The following is an 18,183-nucleotide window of genomic DNA, read 5'->3' on the forward strand; positions in this document are numbered from 1 at the left end:
ATGAAATGGCTAAGGCTGTCCAGATTTTGAGGCCAGGCATGTCCTCAAAGCAAATCCCACTTCAGCTCTGTGGCGGAATGTCAGAGACCTTCAGACGAGGCTTACAAAGGCCCTGCTGGAAACGAGAGGACTCAAGACATGGGAGCCACTGTTCAAAGAAAACTCTTAGAACAGAAGTTGGGCAGGGAGAGCTTCAGATGTACAAAAATCAGTGACCAGGGATCCCCATCCCATCTTCCTGCCACATAGGCGCCCACTAAGTCTGCCCGGCATGTGGGGTGCACGTGCGGGCGGAAGATGGACCTGGGAGACGAGGACTGGCCTGGGGACCATGGGCCCTGTTGCGAAGGCAAAGTGTGCCAAGACTGCCCTCTCCGCTTTGGTTTTTAGGAAGCTGAGACGTTTGTATTAAACTGCACCCAAGAAGAGAACTTGCAAGCAGGGAACGTGGAAGCGAGGGTGTGTTAAAAGCAAGCAGGCAGATGTTTAGAAAACCAGAGCAACCAGAGCATGGGGCCACTCAGTCCTCACAGGAATTTGGCCTCTGTTGACACTCGCCTCCCTCCTCACACCAGACACGTGGGGCCCAGGAGGGAAGAGGGCAGCTAATGAACATGCACAAGGCCCATCCCCTAAAGTGGGCAACCTTGTACAGGACATTGCTTTCTAACCTGTAGTGCCCCAAAACTTGATGGGGGTGGGGATGGGGGACTGTGGGAAGGCATGCTGGAGAATGGAGGGCCAGCCCACTCTATCGGCCAAAACTCAGTTTTCACGTGGCTTGCTTTAAACCTCCTACCAGCCCAGTGAATCAAGAGCTTGGAGTCTCATTAGGGCAGTGTGCAGGGACATTTCCACATATGGAAGACTGACTCTCCTTCATCCTAACCACCACCTACTGTTGGAGTGATCCTGCTAGCATGCAAATATGCTCCTGTCACCTGGCTGTATGGAATTCTTTAACAGTCCCATTCGTTTCTGTCAACTGCAACCGAGAGTCCTAAATAATCGAGGTCACTGAAAGGTTTTCATCAGGAGAGCGATATGCTCAGGCTTGTGCTACAGAAAGCGACCTTAGGCAGGAGACATTCAGATTATGTTCCTGGGTTTATCCATTTTATACCTTAAAATCAGTGAAGTGGTAATTTCCTTGGGGAAAAACAAAACAAAAAACTGCCCCCCCCCCAAAAAAAAAATAGAAAGTGCCTGTGCAGCCTACGGAAGATGGGCTGGTAGAGGAGGAAGAGCACTGGCTTTGCAGGGAGCTGGCTCTAGGTCTGAACACTGGCTTTGCAGTTGCCAGGTGTGTAACCTGAGGCCAGTTCCTAACCTCTCTTCACCGTGACAGCTCTCTACCTTGCAGGGCTGTTAAAAGATTATACATTACATATGTACAAACAGAGGCCCACTGACTGGTACAGAGTCTAAAGTATATGCACAAAGTAGATGTGCTCTGTTAATAAGTCTCAAGAACGATTTTACAAACTGGGTTAAGTTCACAATTAGAAAAAAAGCATTAATAACGTGTTTCAGAATACAGTAGAAAAGAAAGAGGGGACATCCCTGATTCGCTTCAGCAGTCTTTCTTAATTTGGACCATCACGATACAATTCCATTTCCTAACACGTACTTATAAAAGAAATTTCTAATTTCCTATGTGCTTTAAGTTTTATATGTTGTACATTTGAAAGATTTCTAAATTATCAAGTAGTGTAATCTTATCAGCTGTGTTTTTAATGGCAATAGCATGTTTAACTAAAGAAAACAATTAAAGATGGGCCTGGCATGAACTGGTCTTGCCAGTGTTGTAAAGTTACCCAAATGATATATAGAAGTGATTCTGGCATTTTTGGATATTGCTAGAATTTTCCTTTTGTATGCGTTAGTGGGGAAGTGGACTAGTTTCAACTAGAATTATCTGGAGAACAGGAATTTAAACACACCCATCTAACTTTCTGTCCACTTTGGCTTCCAACTGGAGCAGCTGTGGATAGCTTTTCTAGAAGTCAGCCCCAAGAGTAAAATAAATTTGGAAGTGGTTTATCTAGTGAGAGATTTAGGGAAAACAAAAATGCAAGTGTAAGATGAAATATAAGAAAACTTACAAAGAACACAGCAACTAAAAAAAATTATGGCATATTGCAGTCAAGGACATTTTGTAAAAAAATGTTTGGAGAGAGGCCAAGCGTTATGGTTAAGCAACACTGTTAGCGCTAAAGCTGCAAAACAGGGGGAGGGTTGCTTTAGGGTGAAAAAGGCAACGGGCTTAAACAGAGAACAGAATGTATGTTACATGGGAAAAACAACCAAAATGCTGAGTATGACATTTAAGGCAGGAATGATTATTTTGAAATAGGTGTTTAATACAAATCGTAATCTCCAGATGTATGGGGAACGATAGGAGATAAAAACTATGGATCGTGCCAGCCACGAGTTCCCTCAAATAAACACTGGATTTAGGGGCACTTATTTCCTAACACGTCTTTCACAACTTTAGGAAATTTGGACAGAACGTATGCAAACTGAGAATCACCTCACGTTACGATCTTAGGAGCATGATTTAGAAACGGAACTGTAACATATGCAACATACTAAATGTGACCCTAAGTGGAGGGTAACACCCCCAGTTTTGTCCTGGTATGCATTTGTTTTTTGTGAGATAAAACAATGTTAAAACATCTTTTTAAAATGTAAGGGAGGGAGGTCGTAAAGTTTCTAGTAAACAAGTCATGATAAATAAAACCCAAGCGTAGAAAAGCCCTTCCACTGGCAAGGAGGCAGAGCTGGGTGCGCACCGTGAGGCAGAGAAGGCGAGGCCGCGGCAGGAGCGGGCGGCCTGGCAGAGGCGGCCTTACCTTGCTAAGGCGGAGGCACAGCGGAGTTACAGATGTGACACGAAGCACAGGCCACATCAAATGGAGGGCAATCCTAGAGGGGTGGGGGGACAATCAAAAGGTTAAAAAAAGGCATTGGAAAACCCTCCTGGGCCTGCGTAAGGAGACATTAACGTATGGCAAACGGGTGGGGGTCAAAAATGCCTCCCGTCAACACGCCACAGGGGCAAATTCCCACGCTCCCGAGGCACACCTTTGCGCCTTAAAGGATTTTTAGTTTTCAAGAGGGAATGCGGTGATGTGGTTCCGCCGGGGGCTATGGTGCCGGCATGCCTGGGTCCGAATCCAGGTGCCACCTGGGGCCACTCAGAAACCCCATGCATTCTGTTTAGTCTCTCCCTGCCTTTGCTTCCTTCCCTGTAAAATGGAAACAATCATCGTAGCTATGGCACAAGAGCCTTTTGAGGAATAAATGATTCATCTGAGCAAAGTGCTTAACACCAAATGATAAGCAAGGAGCCCTCATGCATTTGAGATTATTTTCCAGAGACCCCAATTCAGTAAAAGTACCTCACAGCCTTGAGCAGAAATCAGATGACAAACCTTTCTGAAAAAAGTGTTCTTACACTAATCTTTGGGAAAAGGAAACAGGTCCATGAGCAGGGCTGAAGGTGAAGTGGAGTGAGGGGATGGGATTCTAAGGAGCAAGGAAAGGCCACTAAAAGGCAGACAGACGACAAAAACTCCGAAGCAAAAAGCACCTTTGCTTAACTCCAGTTCTGTTCTTCAAAGACAAGGCTCCTACTAGAGAAGCCAGAGGGCAAAACTTGTTGACAGTAAGCATACCCAGTAAAGGTAATTTTTAATAATGCTACATATCAGAATAGTATTTCTTGCCATTCAATCTAACAGTAAGGAGATGTCTCCCTATTGGGGCTGCTCTTTTTGGTCAGTCTGGATGGATGGGAAGCCATCTAAGAAGGAAATATCTGTCTACTAGGAGGTTTGTTTATGGAAATAAATGCACACACACATACAGACTAGTATATGTTGATCCCCAAACCTATTTTGTGGGCTTGACTCTTTTAAATTACTACTTCTTGGATACTGTAGCAGTCTTCAGTCCTGAGGAAAACAGAGTCTCTCTGATGTAGGACCATGTAGTTGAAGTTATCTGATTCTACATAGCAAGAACGTAATTTTTAACTATAGTCACCCCCCCAAACCCTGATCATTTCTAAAATTTTCCATTATAATTTTAAGATGTTATTTTCCCAAAGAATGTTGACAACTATTTCCCACTTAAAGCTCTGGTTTAAAAAGAAATAGGTTTTCACTTGAGAATAGCTCAGAAGTCGGGCTTGTTCTGGGGCCCTGTGAAATCATAGCAGAAGGTCCTTAGAATCAGAACTTCCCTCACACTTTTCACCAAGAGGTGAAGGTGTCTGCTTTCTTTGATACGGGGGCTCATAACACACAGTGGTAACAAATCTGGTTAAAGATATTGTCCAAGGATGTCTTGTTTTGCATCATTTAACATTACATCACAGAATTAAATCATGTAAAACGGAAGCTTTATCCACCTCAATCCTGAATCTGGTTAGGTGAAACTCTACACAACTCTAAATTAAAAGCTTTTCCATCTTCATACTGAAAATGTCTAAATGCCGTGCAGGGATTTATTTTTGGGAAAGACTATTAGAGAAGAGATCTTGGCTTTGAAAAGGAGAGTGCCATGCACTTTTTACCAGAGGCTGGTGGACTGCCCCGAAAACCTGCCAAATCAGAACAACTGTTTAACATTTCTCCATAAGGGAAAGACTTTAAAAGACTATAGCCCCCATCAGGTAACAATAGATCAATCAGGTTTTCTTAAAATGTAGTATTTGCAGTGGAAGCCTGGATAAGCAATTACATTCAAAGTAACGTAAGGGGAGCTATCAATCCCCATTCATTCAGCAGGCATTCACGAGCCAAGAGTTTAGCGAGGCCTGGAGGTAAAAAAACGAATTCGGCACAGCTGCTTTACTTCCAGCTAAAAGAAAACACCTAAACAAAGATCTACAGGGCACTGTGTTAAGTGCTATAATAGAGGTGTGCACAAAGGGCTGGAGGCCGAGGGAAGAAGCCATAAATTCTTCCTGGGAAATCAAGCAAGTGGGGAGACGTAAAAAGAAGGTATGGCGGTTTCCCTGCGACAGAGTCAGACTCTCAGTTAAAAGATCCCCAAAATACAAGTTTTTAAAAATACATGTGTTTAAGATTCCCCTCTGACACACAAAATCCAGAATGGCATGAATAGGTAGCATTCGTGGAAGTTAGATACAAAGTTCAAAGGTGTTCTGGAACATAAATGAACAGAAGACACACTCTAGAGACTTCGTATTACATTAGTAATGCCTACGTTAAACATCACTTTTTTTTCTTCAGGCAAAAATAATCACCTGATTATATCATGGTTAATATTTGTCTTTCCCTACTTCTGTGTTTAAAAAAAGAAGAGGGGTGTGTTGGCTCAACTTCTGCTGAGCATCGTTTATTACGTATCCCATATTCCCACTTATCACGTAGTTGTGACAGAACCCCCACTGTTCGTCACACACTAGCCCCAACCTTGAGTAATCCTAATGCAAGCATGAGAAACCACCGTCTCCTTCGGGGTGAATTTCCAAATTCCTCTGTGTTAAATTGAGCTCTAATTTTCCTTGTGCCTGGTTTTCACAAGAAGGTCCATTCCACCCCATGTGCTCCTTTTCAGCTGTCAATAAACAGAGGCACTGAATTCCCCCACGGCTTCACAAAGCTAGTTAGGCAGAGCCATTCACTCCTTCAGGAAAACAGGGCATTGATTTCAGCGAGTTCCCAGGGAGCAGCTGCAACAAAGAGATCAAAGGCCCACCTCTCTTTCCCTCCATTGCTTTCATTAGGCCAGGCCCAGACAAACAGCGACAGGTTTCCTCGAGACAAGGGAGAAGGCCCCGAGACCACCTCATGGTTCAATTCAGATTCATCCGTTTCCTACATTCCAGTGACAGTCCAGAATGCTAACCATGACAAACCAGCACAATCGCCAGGCATAATATACTGCGCGCTAGTTCATCCAAGGTCAGGGGGAGAAAACCCGCACCGAGGGAAGTCCTGCGCTGCTGGGGCCTGCGGAGCCTCAGTGGCCCCTGACAGTCCATAAATAAACGTCGCCCGCTCACTCTCCCTTTCTTCTTCCATCTTGCTATCCTACAAGTGATGTTCTCACTTAATCTGCAATTTCTTTCGTGTCACTGTCCCCAAACGACGGGGACACTTTATTCTCAATCAATGGCTCTACCGATGACCGGAGTCCGGCCCTAGGCGCAGCTCTTATTATTGGCGGGGACCCAGTGAGCCATGACAGATGATGAATTTAGAGCCGCAGTCCCCAGGGCTTCCCTCGTGGCCGCCCTCCCGCAAACACCGCTAGACCTAAAGGAGTCCGTTTGCGTAAATTCTGTTTGCAAAACAAAACCGTGAACGGCGACAGAACAGTTAGCTTTTTGATTTGAGCTGGGGAATCATCCAAACTGGTAACCCAAGCTCCTAAATGACAGTCTGTGTGTGAATGAGCTGTGTGTGTGTTTGCGGGAGTGAGGCGGGCCTAGGAGAGGACGCGGACTACCCTGATTGGTTACCTACACTGAGCAGATATAATTAAAAGGTTGCCAAGGTCTCCGCTGAATTCTGAACTGCTCCTTTGACAAAGCCTTCATGAAAACCTGTAACAAAATGTGTCCACTTTTACTGAGCTCCTTTCCATTGCTGTCACTAATCCTGAGTGAACATGGGAAGGGATAAATTAAGTTTCAAAATTCCTAGCCTAAAAAGAAAATAAACAACATTGGAATGGAAGGGATGGAGAACTCATTCCTTGACAGAGCATAACCTTCCCACATGCCCATCTTTGGAGCTTCAGGGCTGATCTGTCACGATTCCTCCTTTGACTGAAAGGTGCCATTTCTCCATTTCGTACAGGGTGCCCTCAGGGAGACTTTCACTGACTCAAGTTGGGACAGAGATGAACTTAGGAAAGGCAGAAACATCAAGAACTCCCTTACCAGGTATTGTGAAATAATTATATATCTCAAAAAAGATATCTCATTGAAAAAAGCTGGTCTTTTGAGTAGAAACTCCTCACATAACAGATCATTCTAAATCTAAGAGAGCTGTTCTGGAAATTCATTAAGTTTCTATAAAGCAAATCATTTTTTAAAAGCACTCAAAAATGTACTACTTAAAGGCTACAGCAAATGACAAAACGCACTCATCGATTCATTTGTGTGCCTTTCAAGAGCATTTACAGAGCATTTAGAAATATCCATGTGATCTTCCCCACAGTCAACCGAGATGGACGGTTTTATTAATTTCTACTTTTGAATGAGGAAAACAGGCTTAGAAGCAATAAACTGATTTACCAAAGGCAGGGTTAGAACTTGCAGTACTCTGTTTCTAAACCTCATGCTGTTTCCACTGTACCTAGCTACCATGTACGCATGTAATTATTCACTGATTTCTCCCACCATCGCTATAGGAAATAAGTTGTCATCTATCTAAACCCAATGTGCTGCATCGCTCATTCAAGAAGGTAGTGTTTGCACTCTGATATCAGATAGATCCATATTTAAAGTATAGTGTCGCCTTTTCGTAGTTTCATAAATTAAGCAATTAACAATATTTTACAACCTCAGTTTCCTCATCTGTAAAAAAGGAATAATGTCTTTTCTCATAGGGTCTGTTAAAGATCAAATTAGGCAACTTGTATAAAGCACCTCGAACTCTGTTAGCACAATATGTATTTTTCTCTTTGTGCTTAATCAGGGTAGCTACTACCATTGATGTTGAAAATCAAACCAATGTAAAACTTGTTAAAATGGGGAAAATGCTTCCTTTTCAATAAAAGACATAAAATTTAATTTTCAGCTTCTGGATTACATGATTCCCCTCAGAGCTAAATATTTAGCACTCAAGTTGAGGAATTTATGGGCCCAACTAATAAACCAACCAACGTCAAACTGTCATAAAAGATATGCTACTATACAATGTAGAAACAGTAATTGAACTGTCTTTTAAAAAGCAAATTGAGGCAAATCCCTCAAATGCATTGGTGCTAGGCAGAAAGTCATAGACTGTTGCCACACGAAGAGAAAAATACATATTAGAGATATTTATTGCATACAGCTAGTGCTTTAAAGTTTTTAAAGAATTAACAGATATCTCACTTCATGTGATTCAGTTCTCCTTCAATGCTTTTGCTGGTTTTCAAACTTGGGAAATAAATCCCCCTTTAAAAGTTTTTTTTTTAATTCAAGGCTTTAAATACGAAAAAGGCAAGGAGTTCAGTCCACTTTTGTTTGACTAAACACCACTTAAGGGTACTTCTAATTCTATAGTTCTGTGATTTAAAAATACTGCTCATTCTTATATTGCATTATCTACCTTTAATACATTGTTTTAAGTGTGTATATAAATCTATAGCCTCTTAACATTGCAAAATATATTTTTCCTTTACTACCATTTATCTCAGAAATAGGTGGAAAGAAATTGTAAGGATACCTAGGGGAACATAGCTGGGGAAGTCTGATGGTTATTTCTTTCCTATGAAGAGCTAAGAGCTGCCCTCTTATAACCACCCATAATTGTCTTCTTCAGTAACATGAAACAAGCATATTTTCAAGTAAAAGACATTCTGATATTTGAGACTTTAACAATCCCTTATATTGAACCCTTATTTCGAGAATGTTCCTCTTTTATAATATAGGAACACAAGGCTATGAATTTTCCTCTAAGCACTGCTATAGCTGCATCCTAGTTATCTGGAAATATGTTTTCATTTCAATTCAAAATACTGTTTTCCATCCTTTAACTTACAAACTATTTGTATCTTTACATACGTGAAGTACATTTTTTGTAGGCAGTATATAGTTAATGCTTTTTTTAAAAAAAAAAAGAAAAAAATCTACTCTGACATTCTTTGTCCAGTGTCTGAAAACCTTTTTTTTCATATATTTTATGGGGTTCTTTTTCTTGGCTGCTCAGGCAAGAGAATAAATCCAGTTCGTGTTACTACATCATGGCTGGAAGTCATGGTGGAAATCCCCTCATTATGAAGTTCCACTTCCTTACATTTCCATTAGTGCTTTATATTTACAAGTAAGTACAGTACTGACATATCTACATTACCTCATTTCTTTTTGTCTACTTTGATAAGATGTAGAGATTACATTAAAGCTAAAAAAAAAATGCAAAAAGTGACTTGTTAGGTCCATTACAGATCAGCCCATGTCTCCTAGTCATTTTCTCTTCTATAAAAATATATAATTTTTCAAAATTCACTATATATAATAAGTAATAAAATATTGTCTTCTCTATAAAGTATATTGTAAAATTATTTATGACTAGTATCTCAAGCTTACAGTACTTAGAAATACAGAATTAGTTAAAAGATTAATAGTTACTGAATGCTGCTAATGGCCAGGTCTATCACCTTAGTTAATCCTCATAAATCTCACAGCTATTATTATTTCAAATTTATAAATAACAAACTGTGGCTAAGAAAAGTTCATTAAATTGTTCATAACCATGTAGTTACTGGCATAACAGCCAGAATTCAAGCCAGGCTGTGTTTGGTTCTAAAATTTTCTCTCTCCAACATGCTATCTGCTCCCTAATTTATATCTCTTAAAAAGAGAGCTTCTGGAGCTAAACTTTGATAGAACACTCCAAGTCCTCAATAACAAAATGGCATTAGGAACGACTACCACTTATTAAAAGTATCAAGACCTATTCTTTTTTTTTTAAACCAAAAAACTTCTAATCAAACAAGCAACGAAAAAGAAAATGAAGTATATAGAAATATATAGGTGATTGAGATTTGAGTATCTTTTTAATCATGTGTAATATAATTAAAGTTCTCAAATCAGGCATTCAGACTTCCTTATTGAGTAATCTGGGAAAGCCTACAACTGACAAAATTCTGCTGAACTTGAGCTTCAGCAGATCTTTCTTACATCTAAACATTAAAAACACTTTCTGCTTGCTTAAGATCTTATTGTTTATTTTTTGGTAACAGTGCTGTATATATTTAGTGTAGAAATTCCTGAAATACACATTTCTTCTTTCAGTTATTCTTAATATGTTAGTTCCTTTCTAGCCATAAGAAGTGAACCTATTATCTTAAGTTTCCAATTATTGCTAACATGATGAAAAACAAAGCCAACTTCAGTCAATATTTCTTGTAGAGGTCTTTAAAATTAGTTTAACATATTTCAATTCTTCTCCATCAAATTTATGACATATAAATCAAAACTACTGGCTGCATATTATGGTTCATAACCTTATTTTTCCATATTGGTAATGCAGTCTCTATTCTAAGAGATAACCAAATAAAACCCACTTAATACAATAAATGTTTTCAGTGATACAGTGAATAATTCATTAGGTTAAAATGTTTATTCAAGTTTCCCTATTTCAAATGTTTGGATTTCACTGAATTGAAAAAAACAAAACACACACACACAAAAACACAATTACTAAAACAGGATTTCTAATTATTTTTCAATATACTAAAAGAAAAAGTTATGGAACAGAAATATTGCTACTCCCAATGATAAAATGGGAATTAAAGCTAAAGTCTCCCAATCACCTAATTGCCAGATTTTCACAAGTAAATGAAACCAAATTCCTTTTGCCTCACTAGTCAAACTGTTCACACTAGTGGCCTTCTCCCAGGGAGTTGTGTCCCTATCATCTGTCACAAAGATGTCTCAGTGAAGACTCTGATGTCCAGAAGAATGGATACACATACAATTTCAGCTCCACAGGCAGCACTTTGCTTCTGCTGATCATAACCCTGATAGGAAGTCACTCCAAAGAAACAATTGGCCCCAGCTCAAGATGTGTGATTCAAACTTCCTCAAAACAACTATTTATCACCTAATGGCATTTATAAAAAGTAAAACAGACCTAAAAATATTATAAGAACCACATAACAGAATAGTTTTGCTCTAATTTTGGCTCCAGGTTCTCTAGAAAAGAATTCTCATGTAATCAGAAAATGCAAGTGTCAGGGGGGTAAAAAATTAAAGTATCAACTTACAAAAGCCAATGGTGATTATGTTACCAACCAGGCAGGAACAACCTAAAAATAAAATAGATTTAAAATACAAAGTTATTAGTTTTATATAATAGTTTCACACTCATTTTTAAATTGAATTTCATTAAGATAGCTGCAGATTCATATGGGGTTTTAAGAGGGATCTTGAGTACCCTTTACTCAGTTTCTGCCCAAAGGTATCATTTCATGATACCTAATAGAAAAAAAATGCTGTTCCTTCTTGTTTTAGAGACACACACAGATACCACCTACTCTAAGATTTAGAAATCTGAGTAATATGTTTATGCTCTAAAATTAGAATATTTTCTATTATTTATTCCTCCAACATTGTGAGGAAAAACTAGAATTAACACAAACCAAAAAAAAAAAAAACCCTAAAGTAAACTGGGAATATAATTTACAATATCCAAAGACTATGTATGGATCTGTATTATATTAATATTCCCAGAAAGGTGTCAGAAAAATCAACAATTTTCCTATATAATGTAGATTTTTCAAAACCTCATGGTGAATCATTTTCTAAATCATGTCCTCTGAGACTATGAACATCTTCCCCCAGCTGTTTAAAAGCAATTTTCTAGATTGCAGTTTCAAGCACCTCTTTGAATGAGACACGGTTTTACCCTTAAAACGTATGACACTGACTTCATGCTTCAGAGAAGTGCAGAGAGAATTAACATAATAGCTCTACTTCACACAAGCTCTCAAAATCTCCAGCGGGAGCTAAACTAAACTAGTTGCATTATAAATGCTAATATTATGCTTAAAAAACATGGCATAATGAGAGTAGCAGGAACGCTAAAGTAGCCTGTATTCAGCCCCAATACTTGACTGCTACATGCATTTCTACGAGACCCATTGTTACGGACTGAATTGGGTCTCTCAGAACTCATATGGTGAAGCCCTAACCCCCAATGTGACTAGAGGTCCTTTAGGGAGGTAATTAAGGCTAAATGAGGTCAAGGGTAGAGTCCTAATCCAATAGGACTGGTGCCCTTATAAGAAGAAAGAGACACCAGAGGCCATTCTCTCCAAGAGTGCACAAAGGAAAACTTTGCAATGAAAACACAGTGAGAGCAGTCTTCCCTACGCCAGGAAGAGAGGTCTCATCAGAAACGGAACTTGCTGGTTCCTTGATCTTGGACTTCTAGCCTCCAGAATTGGGAGAAAATAAGTGTACGTCGTTTGAACCACCCAATCTGTGGTATTCTGTTAATGACCGCCTACGCGAGCTAATTCAGAGTCGGTACCATGGAGTGAGGTGCTGCTCTAACAAGTGCCTGAAAGTGTGGAAGTGGCTTTGGCACTGGGTGATTAATAGGCAGAAGCTGAAACAGTTTCGAGGTCTAGATGGCCTTGGAGGGCCTGTTGGTAGAAATGTGAACGGTAAAGGTGATTCTGGTGAGAAGGGGAGTGGAAATGAAGAACATGCTACTGGAAACTGGAAGGAAGGTGAACATTGATATAAACTGGCCAAGAATTTGGCTGAATTGTATTCTAGTGTTTCGTGGAAGAAAGAACTTAGAAATGATGAAATTAAATATTTAGTGGATGAGATTTCTAATCAAAGTGTTGAAGGTGTGGCCTGGCTTCTCCCTACGATGTGCTGTAAAATGTAAGAGGACACAGATGAAGAAATCCCTAAGCAAAAAGCAAGGAGAACTTGGAAGATCTGGAAAAATCCTCGATCTACGCGTACTGCAAAAAAAGAGAAAGCATGTCCAGGAGAGGGTGTGGCTGGATAATCATTCCACAGTGAGATTACCCTTGGAATTAATCAGCCAAGTAGGCAAAAGCCAGGAATAGAGTTGGGATTATACCAACAGAGATGCTGCCAATTTGGACCAAAGGGAACCTAGATGGGATAAAATAAAAGAAGGCTTTTGTACTTGAGACTCCAAGTAGCATACTGACAATGTAAGCAAAGTAATTTCAGTAGTGTGTTTTTACCATAAATGCGTCTATTAAATAGTTTTATTTAACTATTTATTTTTAGTACCAACGTAATACGGCATAGAAGAAATAGCAAGAGCTTTTGAATCGGACAAACCAGTTCTGCAACTTACTATATGGTGTTGGGTACATTTCTTAATCTCTTTGATACTAAGTTTCTTCACAATTTAAAACAGGGACAATACTACTTACTTTGCAAAATTGTGGTACAATTATAGTAGGTACTTAAGAATGGCAGCTATTTAGCAATAGCTCTTTGTATGCAAACTATCATGGTAGGTACTGGAACCCTATTTCTAAGAACCTGACCAACTGGAAATGATGTTTAGATATAAAGATTGGTGTTGAAAGATAAGAATTTGACAAGGGCTACAGATTACAAGTTATAGGGTTCCTATCTAGCTAGTAGGGTTGCAGTGAGTATCCTCTGAACAGAACCTGGGAAATTTTTGGAAACCCACTTAAGGCACAGGAAATGGCTAAAAGCAGAGCCTCCAACACAGTACAGTGACTTCAAATTCTGATGAGTGGATAAGATCAACTGTGCCACTGGACTAATTCTGAGAAGACTATGAGGCTGGTAAAACAAGTCGGGACTAGACAAAGGGGGACCATTGTCAGGCCAAAAAGTCAAAGACCTGTTTTCTTAAGTCCTGGGTTGTCACTGAAGGATTTTTTTCAGGGAACTGACCCCAGTGGTCATCAGCCATGCTAGAAAGGCGAGGAAAACATCAACAGAGAGAGAAATAAACATAGGATGGTAAGGGCCTAATCCAAGATGCTCAGATGAGTGAAAGAAAAAGAGAGAAAAGGTATTAGAGTTAGTGTTGCCCACTTTTAAAACACTGAACAGATACTGAGTTTCCTCGAATGACTCGAGGAGGCCAGCCTTCAGCTTTTGGAATGATCCTGACATGGCCCACACGCTCAAGAGCAAAGAGTCCCACACCAGCAAAACTCATTGCCTGGCACTTGGAAAGTGCTCAATATTTATTGCTGGCAAATGAATTCTTTAGAGTATTCCAAATATTGAAACCTCTACAGTGAAACGTGCAAGGTAAAACATGTGGAAAAGTTAAGATCGTTTTCCTTCCTGTCGAGGGGCCATTTTTCACAGTATATGCCAAGTTTTGAATTTGCTCAATTCAATACTGAAAAAGACTCATTTGCAAGAGCTATCTTGATCTCTATCTCTACCCAAAGACTCAGATACAAATCGCTCTAGAAAGCTGGGAATGTTGCCACCTCAGTTGCTAAGCTCTTGTGTAATCTTTTTTTAAGGAATCTGTATCATTCATTGCATCTTGTGCTATGGCAAGAGAAGAGCCACTGTATGACTCATAAATATTATATGAAAAAAGATAAACAGTAAGTTAAATCCAGATCATATAAATATATGCAAGGTTTATCCAGGAGTACAAGATGACTTAATAATTATATATTAAAATAATTAAAATTAAAATAATCTACCACATTAAGAAATATAAGTACATCCTTAGGGACTAAGCACAATTCTTAGCCCTTGCTAAGTATAAGCTCAATTAATTAGCTCAACAACCTTCTTGGTAGGCACCTTTACCTACATTTTATAGATGAGAAAACTGAAATATAGTGAAGTCAAGTAATTGTCCAATTTTACACTGTAGAGTAAGAAGAGGCAGAACTAGGAATTCAACCCAGGCAATCTGGCTCCAGAGTCAGAATTCCAGTTAATAAATGTAGAAAGAAAGAAGGAAATGGAAAATAACCATTAGAATACCATAACAGTAAGTATTGCAGGCAAGATAAGCTGAATGCTAAAATTAGGGAGCAAACTTAAAGGAGAAACAAGACATGTGCAAACCCTCAAAATTCTCCCTCAAAATTTTTACTAGTGACTGTGGTAGTTTTAACATATATCCACAAATCATTTGATACTTTCCCCTCTCCTCCCCATGACTGTGGACTTGCTTCTAACAGAATAGATAGAAAGTGAATAGTAATGTTACAATGGAGAAATCTGGCAGACACCATCTAAGCTCCGTGATCAAGGTAAACATGCTGATGTGGATATCATGTTCCCCTAGACAGGATGCAACAGAAGGGCACATCTCTGTGGTATTCTTCCTCCAAAGTCCATAACCTCAGTCTAATAGTAAGGAAACACCAGACAAACCCAAACTGAGGGACACTGTACAAAATACATGACCAGGACTCTTCAAAAGTGGCAAGGTCATGAAAAACAAGTAAAAACTAAAAAACTGTCACAAATTGGAGTAGATTAGGGAGACATGACAACTTAATGCAATGTAGTATATGGATTAGATCCTGGAACAGAAAAAGAACATTGGTGGAAAAAGGGGGGGAGCCTGAATAAAGTCTGTCATTTAGTTAATAGCACTATACCAATGTTAATTTCTTAATTTTGGTAAATGCACCATGTTATGTAAGATGTTAACATAGAGGAAGGTGGGTGAAGGTATGTAGGAACACTATACTATCTTTGCAACTCTCCATAAATCTAAAATTATTTAATAATAAAAAGTTTTTTTAATTTAATACCCATTAGTGAAAACAAATCTCTAGAAACCAGAAACAGAAAAAAATTCCTCAATCTGGTAAAAGGCATCTACAAAAAAATACAGTAAACATTATCCTTAATAATGAAATATTGATTTATCTTCCCTTAAGTTTAGAAAAAAGCAAGGACATCCATTTTAAACATTTCTGTTAAATATTCTGCCAGTGTTCCCAACTAATGCAATAAGGCAAGAAAAAGAAAAAATAAAGATTGGACAGGCAAATTAATTTTTTTTTTTTGCAGATGATGTGATTGTGCATTTATAAAATCCCCAACAACCTACAAGCTACTAGAACTGAAAAGTGAATTTAGCAAGGCCACAAAATATAAGCTCGATATACAAAAATCAATTGTATTTCTATATACTAGCAAGATGGCTGGAAAATAAAATTAAGAAAAGGATATTTACAATAGCATCAAAAAATTAAATGCCTAGAAATAAATTTAATAATGTGTAAGTTCTCTACACTAAAAAAACACACAAAAAATGCTAGAAATAACTGAAAAACTTATTCAATGGAGAGATATACCATGTTCATAAATTGGAAGATTCTGTTAAGATATCCATTCTCCAAAATTTATTCTGTAGAGTCAATGCAATCACAATCAGAAGTCTGGTACTTTTTTTTTAATAGACATTAATGAGCTCATTCTAAAATTTATATAGAAATACAGAGCACTTAAATAGCTAAAACAGTCCTTAAGAAGAACAAAATTGGAGGCTTTGCAGTACTGTATGTCAGGACTTACTATAAACTACAGTAATTAAGAAATTGTGGTATTGATGGAAAATTGATCAATACCTCAAGTGGAACAGAACAGTCCAGAAAAGGATCCAAAATATGATCATTCATTTTTAACAAATACCCCACTGCAATTTGATAGAAAAAGAAAGGTCTTTTCAATAAATCTGTAGAGCAGTTGGATGTCCATATGGAAAATAAATCTTGACCCCTACCTCACACCATATATAAAAATCAACCAGTGATAAATCAGAGACCCAACTGTGAAGACTAAAATGATAAAGCTTCTAGAGGAAACCATAGGCAAATGTCTTTAGGAGTTTGAAGGAGGGCAAAAATGAGGTTGAGAGAAAATATTGTGGGCAGGGTGCAAAACAGCACTAACACCTCACCACCCCCCCACCACCAAATACTGATAAATTGGGTTTATTTATTCATAAAAATAAATTCGGTCACCCCAAGGCACCATTAAGAGAACAGGCAAATTTCAGACATGTAGAAAATGTTCACAAATATGATAAAGGTTTCATGATCAGAGTATATAAAGAACTAAAAATCACTAACAAAAAGATAACCTAATAAAAAAGTGGGCAAAAGATTTAAACAGGTACTTCACAAAAAAAGTCTGAATGGTCAATAAAGATATAAAAAGATGTTTAACATTATTAATATTCACAGAAATGCAACCAACTTACCCAGGACCACCAGTTCAGCTCCTTGGTATATATTCAAGAAATAAGACTATCTACTTACCAATGGCAGTGTCATGAACATCTATAGTAATTTTATTTATAATGGCCCAAAACTAAAAACAGCTCATGTGTGTTCATCAACAAGAGAAATGATAAATAAACTGTGTATATCCATATAAACCAAACACTTTCTGTAAATGGTCCAAGAGAAAATAGTTTAGGCTTCATGGGACATATGGTCTCTGTTATAGCTACTCAACTCTGATGAACGGAAATGGCTATGTCCAATAAAATTTTAATAAAATATGTTCTGGGCCGGACTGGGCCGACAGGCCATAGTTTGCCACCCCTTGTTATAAAGCAAAAACCATAAAACCTCCTTATATTTGCAACATGGATGAATCTCAAAAATATCCTTTGAATAGAAGATAGTAACACAAGAAGAATAAACTATATGATTCCATTTATATGAAGTTCAACAATACCTGAAAATCACCCATGGTGATCAAAGTCAGGAGAGTACTTGACTGGGGGAGAGAAATGGCTCTACTGATAGGAAGGAACAGGAGGGAACTTTTGCAGGGATGAAAATCTTTATCTGGTGGTGTTCACACAGGAATAAATTTCATTAAGACACACATTTTATTTTTGCCTTTATTGAATGTAGATTATAGCTCATTTTGGAGAAGAAAACAAAAATTAGACAAAGATCACAATCCAGGTCTAAAATTACTTAGAATTCAACATGGATAAAAATATGTAAGAGCTAGATTATAATGAAAAGACATGGATGACAGAATGGGAAAGCCTGACAGAAGTCAAATCAGAGTTCCTAAAGGAATGAAAAGAAAAAATGGGGGAAGAACAAACGGAAAGATAAAATAAAACTTTCGAGAACTGATGAAAGACTAACCTTAGACTCAGGAAACACAATCAATCCAGGACAGATGAAATGTCCACACCTGGACTCACTCCGTCGTAGAACTGTAGAACACAAGAGAAAAGAGATCTTAAAATCAGGCAAAAAAAAAAAGGTTACCAACAAATAGCAGTTATTTGAACTCTAACACTGAAGTCAAAGTCAATGGCATCATACTTCTAAAGGGCTGAGAAATATATACCAAACAAAACCATTATTCAAGAACGAAAATAAAAGACTTTCAGATAAAGTTTGCTATCAACAGCCTCTTACTAAACAAACATGTAAAATATATACTTGATGAAGAAAAAAAGACCTGAGATGCAAGAAGGAATGACA

General features: G+C 38.3%; 1 protein-coding gene across 6 annotated transcripts in view; it reads right to left on the minus strand.

Annotated features, from left to right (window-relative positions):
* PLAGL1 (PLAG1 like zinc finger 1) overlaps positions 1-18,183 on the minus strand; it is a 79,417-nt gene that overhangs the window by 18,678 nt on the left and 42,556 nt on the right. For all 6 annotated transcript variants that reach the window (XM_081141235.1, XM_081141237.1, XM_081141236.1 and 3 more), the window contains 3 exons: positions 17,839-17,909; positions 10,960-11,001; positions 2,856-2,928 (listed from right to left, as the gene is read on the minus strand). The gene's annotated coding sequence lies outside the window, so the exon portion shown is untranslated. The remainder of the gene's footprint in view (positions 1-2,855; positions 2,929-10,959; positions 11,002-17,838; positions 17,910-18,183) is intronic.

Source organism: Miniopterus schreibersii (assembly GCF_964146895.1).
Source record: "Miniopterus schreibersii genome assembly, chromosome: 6".
Classification (NCBI taxonomy): Eukaryota; Metazoa; Chordata; class Mammalia; order Chiroptera; family Miniopteridae; genus Miniopterus; species Miniopterus schreibersii.